The following is a 13134-nucleotide window of genomic DNA, read 5'->3' as shown; positions in this document are numbered from 1 at the left end:
TAGAGGATCTTCATGTAGGAGATGGATTTTATGATGCCATGGGTTACTTGATACCATGGTTGAGTGAGATTTTTTGGCATTGATATATTTATTATGTGTTTGCAAATGTTGGAGGTCTATCTTAGATCATGTTGTTGCAAAAGCATCTTTGACATTTGCATGGTGCACTTGTTATCTTTATGGTGTATGGAGATGGTTCTTCACGTTGTCTGGAGGTGGATTTCTTCATAGTGTGTGGAGATGGTTGCATCTTGAGGACTCATGGGGTTCTTGGTAAAGGTGTGGTTTATGCTTTCATTTGACATGTTATCCTTGGTGTTAGGATGTTTCATTATTATGTCACAATATACTCTTGATACATGTTTAGAGCTGTGACATGTTATGGTATGTTCATATGTTGCATGTTATCTCTTTGGTTGAGATGGTTTAGATCATGTTGTCATGTTTATGTTCTAGAGGCCATGGTTGGAACTTTGACGTTGATCTTGGTTTAGTTTCTAGGTGTTGACTACATTGATCATTTGCTAGATACTTTGTGATATTGCTATGTTGCACTTGGAGTTGACATGGATTGATTGGTTATAGGTGCTCAAAGATACTTAGAGATGGTGGTGATATTGATTTCTCTTGGATTAGAGAAGTATTTGTTGAGACAATTATTTGGTTTCAATAGGAAGTCTGAGGCGTATTCACCTCATATGGAATTAAGAGGAGATTGTTCTTAGATGAGTCTTGGTTGGAGACTTGGATATCTTAATGAGCATTCTCATTCCCCACTCTTGGTCTACTCAACAGTTTACTAATTGAGAGGTATAGCCCATTGTTTCTCTTAGGTGCATTATGTTTATGCTTGTCTTTCATAGATATGGTCCTTGAGCTATGGTACAAGAGTTTGTTCTAAAGGGTTCATTTGAGAGATGGTTTAGCATTGGTTATCTCCATGTGCATATGATTTTGTTATGCTAGTTGAGTTTGGGGGATGGTTTATATTGGGCATATTCCTTGGATTAGAAATGGTTAATCCTTGGTTTAGGAATGGTTTATGAGTTTGATCTTCTTGTGAGAGGCTTACATCCAAGATTAGTTATATAGTATGGTTTGGGTGTTGATGAGGCTTCTTGGTTGGGATTTTATGGAGGAGATCATACTTGCACAATTTACATCTAGAGGTGTGTGTAGAAGGACATGATATGTGTTATGATTTGCATGATTTTTCTTTGGTCTTGGTTATCTTCTTGGATGTTCAGTTTCACTTACATTGGATTTGAGATTGGTTGGAGATTGTGATCACTAGTTTGTGCTCATGTATGTCATGTGAGAGATGCCATGGTTATTCCTTTATCTCTTTCCTCTGTTGGTTGTGGAGAACTTGGAAGAGTGTTGGAGACTTGTTATTGGAGTTGTTCTTGTAGGTTATCAGTTTATGTATTGTGGATATCCTTGATATTACATAGATTCACTTCTTTGAGATGTTGTGAGTAGATTGGTTATATATTTGGCATTATCTTTTACAATGGGAGCTTCATGTTATATATGTGGCAGGTATTGCTCTTAAAGCTTGTGATTGCAGGTTATGGATTGGATATGTCGGTGACGTGAGATTCACTTGTTATACCTTTGTAGGTATGGATGGTTGGATGGGTTTGGCATTTGTTGTGGGTGCTATTTCAGCTATGTATATTTTACAACTACGTATACATGTGATTACCTTTGGATCAGGTTTTTTGTGCTTGGCATTTTAGTTAGTACAGGATTTTATGATCTTCTAATGTGATAGGTTGGGTGGCTTTCTCTTTGGATGACTTCTATGTATGTCCAGTGGTAGTGACATAATAGGAGGTGCTTCATTCATGTTTGAGATGTTGGATACTTTGATTTTGTTCCAGGTACTAGGATGGAGCACATGGTGTACTTTGGTCCATGATGGTGGATGTGCTAGGAGGGAGATTTTTCTTGTTCAACTACAGATTGATCCTATGCAATGTATACAATAAGTGGGAAATTATTGAGATAATGGGTATTTGCACACATTGCATAATATTCTTATATTGTATTATTTTATTTTATTATGTAATGTTGCACCTAAATGGACATACAACATGTAAAGATTCTCATGGGATATACTCGATGAGTTGTATTGTAATATTGTGATAATATTTGATGTAATTATTTAATATCGGGGAAATAACTAAATATCCATTATTAAACGTAGTGTCAATGGGTTAGGTAGCACATGGTTTACGTAATACCACTTGGTGGTTTTGTGGGACTTGCTACTATATAAGCAACCACAAGGGTAGTTGTAGAGGCAAGAGGAAAAGGCAAAAGGCAAGAGTCGAGTAGGAGAAGACTTGATAGATTAGCCAAGGGAACATTTGTGAAGGTTGGAAGCATGACATGGGATGTGTGGATTCATGCTTGTTCACATATATTGTTTGGTTATGGCTATGACTTTGAAGACTTCCATGGTTGTATTGTAATGGTGTATTTGTTGAATAATGCATGGTGATGGATACTTTTAGAGGCTTGGTTTTTCCCTCAATGAGGATTTCCTAGGGTATATCTTGTGTCACATTTTTGTGGGTATGTTGTCTATTCTCGTGCATGTGGATTTCAATTACATATTTATTTCAGGTCTATTATGGGTTATGTAGAAACAATTATATTCTTTGTTGCAAGTTTCCTTATAGGAGGGGATACAATTCACCTCCCAACTACCCTTGCTAAGAGTTACACACAGAAGCCAACCAATTGGAGAAACCACAAGAAATTATGGATAGAACAATTTATAAATGATGATACAATCTTCATTCAACATGTCAGGCATAATGCCTACCTGATTGCAACCATATACATTTAATTATAATCAACAAGCTTAAGAGCTCAAGCTTATAGAGCCAAATCATTTAATTTTCCTTCTATCTAACTTCATTGTACTTTTGCACATGGTTTTAATGCATGGTTTACGTAATACCACTTGGTGGTTTTGTGGGACTTGCTACTATATAAGCAACCACAAGGGTAGTTGTAGAGGCAAGAGGAAAAGGCAAAAGGCAAGAGTCGAGTAGGAGAAGACTTGATAGATTAGCCAAGGGAACATTTGTGAAGGTTGGAAGCATGACATGGGATGTGTGGATTCATGCTTGTTCACATATATTGTTTGGTTATGGCTATGACTTTGAAGACTTCCATGGTTGTATTGTAATGGTGTATTTGTTGAATAATGCATGGTGATGGATACTTTTAGAGGCTTGGTTTTTCCCTCAATGAGGATTTCCTAGGGTATATCTTGTGTCACATTTTTGTGGGTATGTTGTCTATTCTTGTGCATGTGGATTTCAATTACATATTTATTTCAGGTCTATTATGGGTTATGTAGAAACAATTATATTCTTTGTTGCAAGTTTCCTTATAGGAGGGGATACAATTCACCTCCCAACTACCCTTGCTAAGAGTTACACACAGAAGCCAACCAATTGGAGAAACCACAAGAAATTATGGATAGAACAATTTATAAATGATGATACAATCTTCATTCAACATGTCAGGCATAATGCCTACCTGATTGCAACCATATACATTTAATTATAATCAACAAGCTTAAGAGCTCAAGCTTATAGAGCCAAATCATTTAATTTTCCTTCTATCTAACTTCATTGTACTTTTCCTAATCTTAGTCCTCTAATTATATATAGCCAACAAGACTACAAGTTAGTTTGTCATTACAAATTATAGGTCATGTCCCAAAGGAGAATTCAACGACCTTACAAAGAAGCATATAAACTTATGCGGGGAAAAGGATAGGTCCACATTTTTTCTAAGAATAGGTTCACAAGTGAGCAAAATGTAATGATGTCAAACAAAACCTCGAGAAAGCCAAACTTGCATGTTACTTGAGCTACCAAGAAATCAACACACCTTGAACAAAGAGGAGGACAACTCTTGCAAATGATGAAAGTAGATTTTGTGAGCTTAGGTAAAGGATCCACGATAGGTCCACATTAAGGAGCTAATTGTGTGGAGAGAGAAACACGAACAAAAATGACCATTCTTCAAACAACAAACATGAACAATGAAAAAAATTCTTTTTGGTTGATGCAAGATTGTCAAAGTACCCAATATGCACCTGCATCGAATACAACCTTCAAGTTATGGATTACAAGTTAGATAAAAGTGTAATTAAATAATTTTGTATATCAAAGAAGCAATTTTTTTTTTTTTTTTGAATGATGTTGCCTTCATGGGGTTTGAAAACCTCACTCAAGTTGAGTGACAATTTACAATCTACTATGGCTGCACATAACAATGGGATCTCAAAGCTTCTAGAGAAAACTTAGTAACATGTTAGATAAAGAAGCATTCAATAAGGCAATGAATTGACAATGATATGAAATAAATTGTATTAGCTCAAAGCAAGGAAAAATGCATGACAATGTTTACCTTGTTTGTTCAAAACTCTATTGTCACACAAAACCAACTTCCAACCATCACCAAGCTATTTGTGAGTTGTGAACTCCACCAAACATGTATTGTTCTTGAGATATGAATTTGAGAGAGATTAGTTGAACATGTTTTGATGCCAAGACTACAAAAGTAGTATATAAATGTGATTAAAGTGGGTGTGATGTGTGAAATTTAAGAAGAGTTAATGAATTATTACTTGAAAATTTATCTATGTACAAACTAAGTGTGAAGGGACACAATGGCTAACTAGGAGGAAAATATAAGGTTATATACTATTAATACAAAGAGATAGTTGGCTGCCAACTATTTGAAGGCAACATGACACCACTTTTTTAACTCAAATATTGTACACAAGTGTTTATGTAGCCATCAAGAACTTAATTTTTACCAAAGAGAATTAAGAAAAAAATAAAATTCCTTGCACTATTTCATATGGACCACACAAGAGGCAGTGATTAAATGGTCAACTAAAATGTCAAACATCAAAGACAATTGAAAAAAACCTAATTGTCACCCTTAGTAAGATAAATGGTTTTTAGTTTCTTATTTAGACTATCCCCAACTTGTGAGGGTGTTCCCCTCCTTAATCATTCAACCATTCGAACGAGTAACTTTTCCATTTATGAACCAATTGACAATTACACTCAAAAGACTGCTTACACATATGAGGTGTACCCTCTTTAATCATTCGACTATTTGAACAAGTAACTTTTCAGTTTATGAACCAATTGACAATTACATTTAGAAGACTACTTCCACACATCATAATTTTAAAATTGTATGCCCATTATTCCTATACGGTGATATATTGTTGATTGTTGTTGGGTCCATCCTCCACATGAACCTTAGGAGTAGGTATTAATGGACTCCTTCCCCCATATTACACTACTGCTGGACAGAAGAACAGTCCTGCATGGATAAAAAGACGTGCCCTAAACAGCTTTCTGTCATGTGCATCAATAAGTATTGCCAAGTTTGTATTTCGTACTCCAGACAACACATCCTATTTTAGTACACCAATACTGTACAATGGTGTGCAAGACAAATTTACATTGACAATTACATTTAGAAGACTACTTCCGCACATCATAATTTTAAAATTGTATGCCCATTATTCCTATACGGTGATATATTGTTGATTGTTGTTGGGTCCATCCTCCACATGAACCTTAGGAGTAGGTATTAATGGACTCCTTCCCCCATAGTACACTACTGCTGGACAGAAGAACAGTCCTGCATGGATAAAAAGACGTGCCCTAAACAGCTTTCTGTCATGTGCATCAATAAGTATTGCCAAGTTTGTATTTCGTACTCCAGACAACACATCCTATTTTAGTACACCAATACTGTACAATGGTCATCAAGACAAATTTACAGATGGAGGAAATGCAGTACATTAAATTAATTTAATTCTCTACCTCTGCGTTTTGCATACGAATTAAATTGGCCGGACTGTGTGTGTGCTCTATTTTCATTAGGTTTTCAAGAAGCCTTCTACCTCATGCTAGCAATGAGCAGGAAAGCAGGCATACGCTAGAACTGCGAAGGGGATTTACGTTCCATGTCTTACGCGCCATTTTTTTGTGCAAAACCTTCTCAATATTACGTAATGACTGTCAACCCTTCATCGCTTATACCCGTAGAGTTGAAAAGGTATTTTTAATAGGCTCATTCTTTATGACTTTAATGTGGAACATATAACGCATTTAGCAGAGGCATCACCTTTACATCTGGATTGAGTCACCATTATTTATTCTTTATTCTAATAAGTAAACACCAAATTTATTGAAAAGTTTTATTCTGAATTCATGTTCGTTTTCACAGAAACCCACATGGGGAGGACCACAATTGCAACATTTTTTCCTTCTTTTAAGGGCCTTAATGCGGCTACAAAAAGCAGGGACTCCATTGAACATGGCTATGAGGCTACAAAAAGTAGGGGACTCCATTGAAGGTGGCTCCCGTCGGATGGGAGGTAAGGAGTTTTTTTTGAATCCTTGCTTAGGTAATGATTTTTGTCCGTTTCTAAACAGATTCTTTCACTTCCACTCATTATTCATGCCATGCGTCCGCCATAATCTTAATTTTTCAACACATCTATTGTACGTGATGAGGATTATTCTTCATTTATGCATTTGGTTTCAGAATTATGTTGAAGTACAATAATGGCTGAATGAATTATATACCCTACTGGACATGTATATGCACTGATATGTTTAAGAATTGCCTAAAGTTGCTCAAATTTCTTGTAAAAATGTTGTATGAGATTATGTAAATGCACTTCTAGCTCTCTGCAATGGAACTACACGTTACATAAGTAGGAGATATTTTCCACAGCAAGTCAAATTGTGAGATGGGTTCTTGTGAACCACCACTCATGAACATGGGTCAATGAGTTTGACTAAAAAATTGGCACAGTTGAATCCTGATGGCATTAACAAACCAAATGCAATGGACATTGCACTTTATTATATTGCAATCCAATTTTTCAGATGCTTCCTTTAGCATCATCAGTAGTCTCCACAAGAACGTTACGTGTGCTCAAAGTAATAGAAACAGTTTTCATCTTTGAGAACGTTTTCTCTCGAAACAATCTTGGAGATGAATTTTGATGCAATGTAGCAATCAGAGTATGCTAAATTTCTTAACAACTCTAGTTATTGTTCCAGCCTCCAGGGTTCATGACAAACAAACCAAATGCAATTGCTATCTTTTCACTATGGCGGCAAATAAATAATAGGTTTTCCTTCACTTCCACAACATTAACTAGATGTCTTGAGTCTGGAAATACTCTGCTGCCTTAATTTGCCAAGCCAATTCCGCCCTACTTTACATAGATCTCCCGTGTTAGTGGATGTGATCTGTCTCTTCACTAAAAGCATGTACCATATAATGGCCTTCAATCCAACTACATCGAGGTATCTTTTTAATTACTCTATCTTTGATCAATATCCTTACTATGTGAGCTTCGCCACACCTGCCTGCTTCTCCATAGATGTTTTAGAGAAGACACAAGTTGTAGCATTTTTAGATGTGACAAAAAACAATGTTGTTGGAAGTACACAGTCTATATTCATATATGATCTACAGGCACTAAGAAAACATGTTCACAAAACCCCTAGAAGTATAACAGGTATATTAAATCATAAGGTTTAAGGTGTTTAGAAGATAGCTAACACGGGCATGAGGGTCAACCATGCAAACCTGAGGATCAACCATATAATGATATAATTAATGCAATAAGGGTAACTCATGTGATTGAAGTATGTTCTGCCCGCATTCACTGAACCTGCATGTCTGTGTGCACTTAGAACACAAACAAGGCTTACAATGTTAGGATGTGTTCCAGAGTGCTTCATTAATTCAAATTTTTGAGACATTCCTTGCTAACTCTATGTTGTGGACATCCTGCTATAATTTCATTTCTTTCTTTGAGAAAAAAGGCCCACCAAACTACAGTCCCTCCCAACTTACCCAGAGGCCCCGCTGGGAGGCAGATTAGTTGTTGTGGGTGGCATAACTGCTAGAATAAGGTGGTAGAGAGGAGAAATTATCTGGAGGCCCCTCTGGGAGGTAGATTAGTAGTTGTGGGTGGCATAGTTGCTAGAACAAGGTGCAGAGAGAAGAAACAACACATAGACCGTATGCTTCAGAAGGGGTTTCTTGGGTTGAATCCAGATCAGTCTATCTTTTCACCAGGGAAATGGTGTTTTGCAGAGTTTAACCAGGTTTAGAAAATTGTTTCAATAATCCTTAGTTGTGAAGTTTGGCTCTTTGAGCAGTTGTTGGTGGTTGGGTGTCTGAGTGAGATTGAGAAGATAGATTTGACGAAGCAATCGTCACAGGAGGGAATATTTGTTACAGTTGTGTCATCATCATTGGCCAGCAGGAACGTTCCCAGGTTTAAATTTATTTCTAGTAATCCTCAATTGTGGAGGTTGGCTCTTTGAGCTGTTCTTGGTAGTTGGGTGAGATTGAGAAGATAATGTGTTGGAGAAAACTTTGAGGAGGGAGTAGTTGTTGCAGTTGTCTCGTCATCATCATTGGGCAGCATGGAGTTTTCCTCAAGCGAATAGACTGAGGGCGGGCTGAGTTCAGCCCACTTCCAAGAGTTTTTCCTGCCCTTACTGTCTTTGCTGAGGAACATTCCATGCTGGCCATCGATGATGAAGACAGAACTGCAACTACTACTCCATCCTTGGAAGATTGCTTGAACACAAATTATCCTAAGTTTATCAGATTTCCACAATCCATATTTATGTATGTATTCTTTCTGGGATCGATTGTGTAAATATTTTTTAGCATCAACGTTTTGGATCATGCTACATGATCCATCATCAGGATGCAGGAGAGCAAAGGAACATATTGTTTTCTTGATCTCACCTACTTGCCAAGAACTGCTCAAAGAACCAACACAGATTATCTTCTTGATCTCACCTACTTGCCAAGAACTACTTGAAGAGCCAATCTCTACGTCTAAGGATTTACTAGAACAATTTTTTTAACTTGGGAACATTCCATGCTGGCTAACGTGATGATGAAACAACTGCAACAACCGATCTCTCCTTGGAAGATTGCTTCAACATAGATTAGATCTTCTCAATCTCACCCAATTGCCAAGAGCTTCTCGAAGAGCCAACCTCTATGATTAAGGATTACCTTTGAACAATTTTCTGAACTTGGTTAATACTCCAGAGTCCAGAATACCATTGTGACATCTCTTTGAGGCATTCTATCAGACAATTCAGCTGCTTTCACATCCTTTTCTTGATGGGTAATGGACCAAAGCCAATATCAATTGTTATTATTTGTTAAGCTCGTACCAGATGAGAGGCTCAAAAAATTTACCATTGTGTTGTAGGCTGTTGCCTCTTTGATAGGTAATGGGCAGAAGCTGAGATTAACTAATATTATTTTGTGGAGATTAATTTTTATCATTTATTTAAATTAAGAATTATTATTCATTAAGCTCAAATAGACTTGAACCCAAGACTTCCAAGATGAGAGGCTCACAACTTACCCATTGTACTGTAGGCCATTGCCTTGCTGCTTTCAAATCTTACATGCATGTCTGCTAGAGCTTTTCTAACTATAATATCCCACAAAAATCCCTGTGCCATTATGCTTCGATGCATGGTCCAAACCCTATTCCAAACTCTAATTTTGGCACAGGCAAAGAGGACACTAGCAAAGAATTTGTCCCTATACCAGCCAATCGCACTTATTTGAAAGTTTCTAAAGCCTTTTCAGCAATTCCACTTTCTGCAAATCTTGTGATCATTGCATTACATGAAATGACATCTCTTTGAGGCATTTTGGCAAAAAGTTAAAATGCTTTGTGCTTTGATTTGCATACATATATGCCAGGGCACTTCCAAGCATGGTATTTGACAAAAATCGACCTTCCATTATGCTTTGATGGACGTCTATGCATTTACATACCCTGTGCTGAGGCTCCCATTTTATCATAGGCAGGTAGGATGCTGGCGAAGGTTGTTGAATGAGTCTTTACATTTGTTTGCATTTGCTTGAAAGTTTCTAAAGCCTTTATAGGAAATCCATTCCTTGCATATCCTGCAATTATTGCAATCCATGAGACCACATTTTTCCCAGGAAGATTGGCTTGGGTTGTCTATGCTTTTGATGGATGCTCATACTCTGTTTCAAAGCATTGATTCTGACATGGGCAGGGAGGATGTTGGCAAAAGTTGTGGAATATGGCTTTTATGCCTGCCCATTGCATTTGCTTGAAAGTTTCTAAAGATTTTTTACCAAATGCATTGTGCAAATATCTACTGTAGATAACTAAAGTTTGTCACCTTAATTTTGTTGTATTCATCCCATTTAATCTCCTTAGTCTCAAGTTATTGATAGTTAACCTATTCTGTTTTCAAGCGTATTCTGTTTTCACCACACCATTATTTATCATTTTCACGTTAATCTTGCTTTGGTGAATAATTGATTGCATTAAATTTTTCTTTGTAATATCACTCCATATCTAATTAATTAATTTGCCTATAATTAACCTATGCACATATATCTGATTTAAATAAACTAGCCATCACACGTGGATGCGGCTATCCTCCCTACAAACTGTACCGTTGACCAATTTTCAAAAAATTGAAAACATCATGGGTTTTTCTGAAAATTTCAGCATTTGATCTTCATGATCTGCATAGTTTGTAGTTGAAAACAACAAAAAAATTGGAAAAAAATCACTACGTTTTTGTGAATCTGGAAAACAAAAAGTTTGACTTTGTTTTGTCTTTAGTGCATTTTGTTTGGAGATTAGCCTGCCCTATCACACCTTGGCGTGGAATGGGTACATGGAAGAGCTGTTGAAGGTCAATTAGGATAAATTTTGTCACACGTTTGTGGAGATATGAGATCAATTGGTAGGCCACTTACCAATGATGTTTGTCCAACAAATATATTTGTGGAGAAGTGATAACCCCAAATCAACTATGCATCCACTTACAGGATCTGAATTCTACTAAATAAAACCCTCAAGCAGGAAGATAACTATTTATTTCTTATAATATATTATTGCTCATGGAACAATCATGAGCTAATTAATTATTAATTTAATGTACTTAATTAATTGATAAGGTAAGTTAATTTGATGAAGTTGACAAACCAATGGTATATGATGAGACGATTAAGACAAATGAATTATTCAATTGACAAATGACAATAAATTGATTGGTCAGACTGATGAAGTTAGCTGACAACATGAGACTAGGGCAATCAAATTGGGATGTTTATGACAAAGTGAAGGTGGCAAATTGTCGGTGTCTACGCCCAGCAATCAGGGCATTTGATGAAATTACAATTCTTTGAGGGATTATGTCAAATAGTTGGAATTAGTACAAGTGTATTATCGAGAATACAAGATTGCAATAATTGAAGATATGTAATCTTCAGTGGGGTTGTTCGCTACTTCCAATTATGGAAAATGCACAAATATGCTCTTGAATATATTGTGATTAGTTTTGGTGACCACAATTGTCACAAAATCTGTGCACAAATTTCAATAAAGAAGAATTTATGCACAAATTCTCTCTTGAGTGTTTCAAGTTGTAATAAGTTTTTTGGTACCTATACCCATATTGTGTGGATGAAATTTGAAGTTCTTGTAGTTTCCTATTGCATCATGGTATGGAATACGTGTGGCTTTGCTAATGCATTCATTTAGATTCATGTTCGTCAATCAATGGTCATTGATTGAAAATCTTTGAAATATCCATACAAAATGAATCTGTGGTTCTATGTAATTTTTCTTCGGAGATTTTTTTTTGCTCTAAGTTGATTGGAAGGAAAGTTCTGTTTGGAGACTGGCAAAGTGAGCCTAACATTATTATCATTTTTTCATACTGTGCAGGTTCCTTAAATTCTTGTGAAGCAAATTGACATAGGTACAATCAGCTTTTGTATGTAATTGCTCAGGTAGCATGACACTGTTGTATTTTGGAGATTCTTTAACTACTGAAGAAAATTGTTGCAGTGATATGTATCTTTTGAAGAAAATTGGTCCAGCTATTTCATTGGATTACAAATATTCGGGCTTATTATCAAAGTAATTGTTGTATTATTGAGTATGCATTGCATGCTTTATACATTTGATCGGTGGACCAAATTCTCTCCTTTTCACTATACTTAAATCTGCATTCTCCATTTTAGTTCCAGCATTGCTGTGACTATAACTACGAGGTTTTGTTTAACACGTGAAGGAAAATGCAAAGTCTGTCCTGGATATTTTATGTAAAATTTGATGGTACAAGGAACCAATTTTCAACTAATTTTTGTAAGTACATGGATGGAAGCATAAATATCAAACCAGTCCCGTCGTTTCCAAGTTGTATGGAGAAAGTGATTGCAGAGAAGTATAAATAAATCCTGGAATTCACAGTATTTATTGTTGCCAAATGAAATTTTGTATTGCCAGAATGGTCATTATGGCAGCTCTCTATTTCAGTTTTTTTTGCCCCTCTGTTTGTTAGGAGATTTCTTGCTACCTCAATTTTGTCATATAATTCACCAAAGTAGAGCAAATTTGTGATCTGAAAGGTGGATTTTGACATTGTCATTGTGGCCATAAATTCATTGATTAATATTATGTTATGACAGATTATGTCGAAATTTTGCTGTTTAAATCAGAAATCAGCTCAAGATTTAAGCCGTAGAATGTGACCAAAATGAGGTATGACTTATGAGGGTCTACAGGCGGAATTAAGTAGAGGAAACGGTCAGCTGTGACCATGAAGGTAATATAACATTACATTTGGCAGCAATAAAAGAACTGAATTCCAAAGAATTTGTGCAAATATAAATATCTGTTTGCAATTACTCGTAAACTATGGGTGTAGTTGACCATTTGATATTTATAATTCTTGCAAAGGAGAACTTACAAACAATGCAAGATATAAAAACGTATCTTTGCACAAAAGCAATCATCACTAAGCAATTTAAAAGAAAACACATTACAAACTATCTCCATCATTCCAATCAATCAATTATATGTCATTTGTCAGTAACATAGTTCTATTGTTTTTATTGTCCCATCATGCCTCCAAATAATCCTTAAATTTTTAGGGACTAACCAGCAAAGTTTTCCAATCAAGATACATTTTTTAAACATAATTTTTCAAATTAGAATGGAACTTATCCTAG

The 13134-nt window shown here is 36.0% G+C and overlaps 1 long non-coding RNA gene across 11 annotated transcripts in view; it reads left to right on the top strand.

Annotated features, from left to right (window-relative positions):
* The first annotated feature begins 5240 nt into the window (after positions 1 to 5240).
* The window catches only part of LOC149533088 (uncharacterized), a 68315-nt gene continuing 60421 nt past the window's right edge, over positions 5241 to 13134 (top strand). The window contains exons 1-4 of one of the 11 annotated variants that reach the window (XR_016357120.1): positions 5568 to 6117; positions 6289 to 6439; positions 11846 to 11879; positions 11969 to 12040. This is a non-coding gene — a long non-coding RNA (uncharacterized LOC149533088). Of the gene's footprint in view, positions 6118 to 6288; positions 6440 to 11845; positions 12041 to 13134 lie in introns of all 11 variants that reach the window. The other 10 variants (XR_016357126.1, XR_016357125.1, XR_016357118.1 and 7 more) reach the window with 10 other exon arrangements.

The sequence above is a fragment of the Cupressus sempervirens genome, chromosome 10 (genome assembly GCF_028749045.1).
Source record: "Cupressus sempervirens isolate cs-2001-9-10 chromosome 10, ASM2874904v1, whole genome shotgun sequence".
NCBI lineage: Eukaryota > Viridiplantae > Streptophyta > Pinopsida > Cupressales > Cupressaceae > Cupressus > Cupressus sempervirens.
Note: the sequence above shows the minus strand (reverse complement) of the source record. Positions and strands in the feature narration are given on the sequence as shown.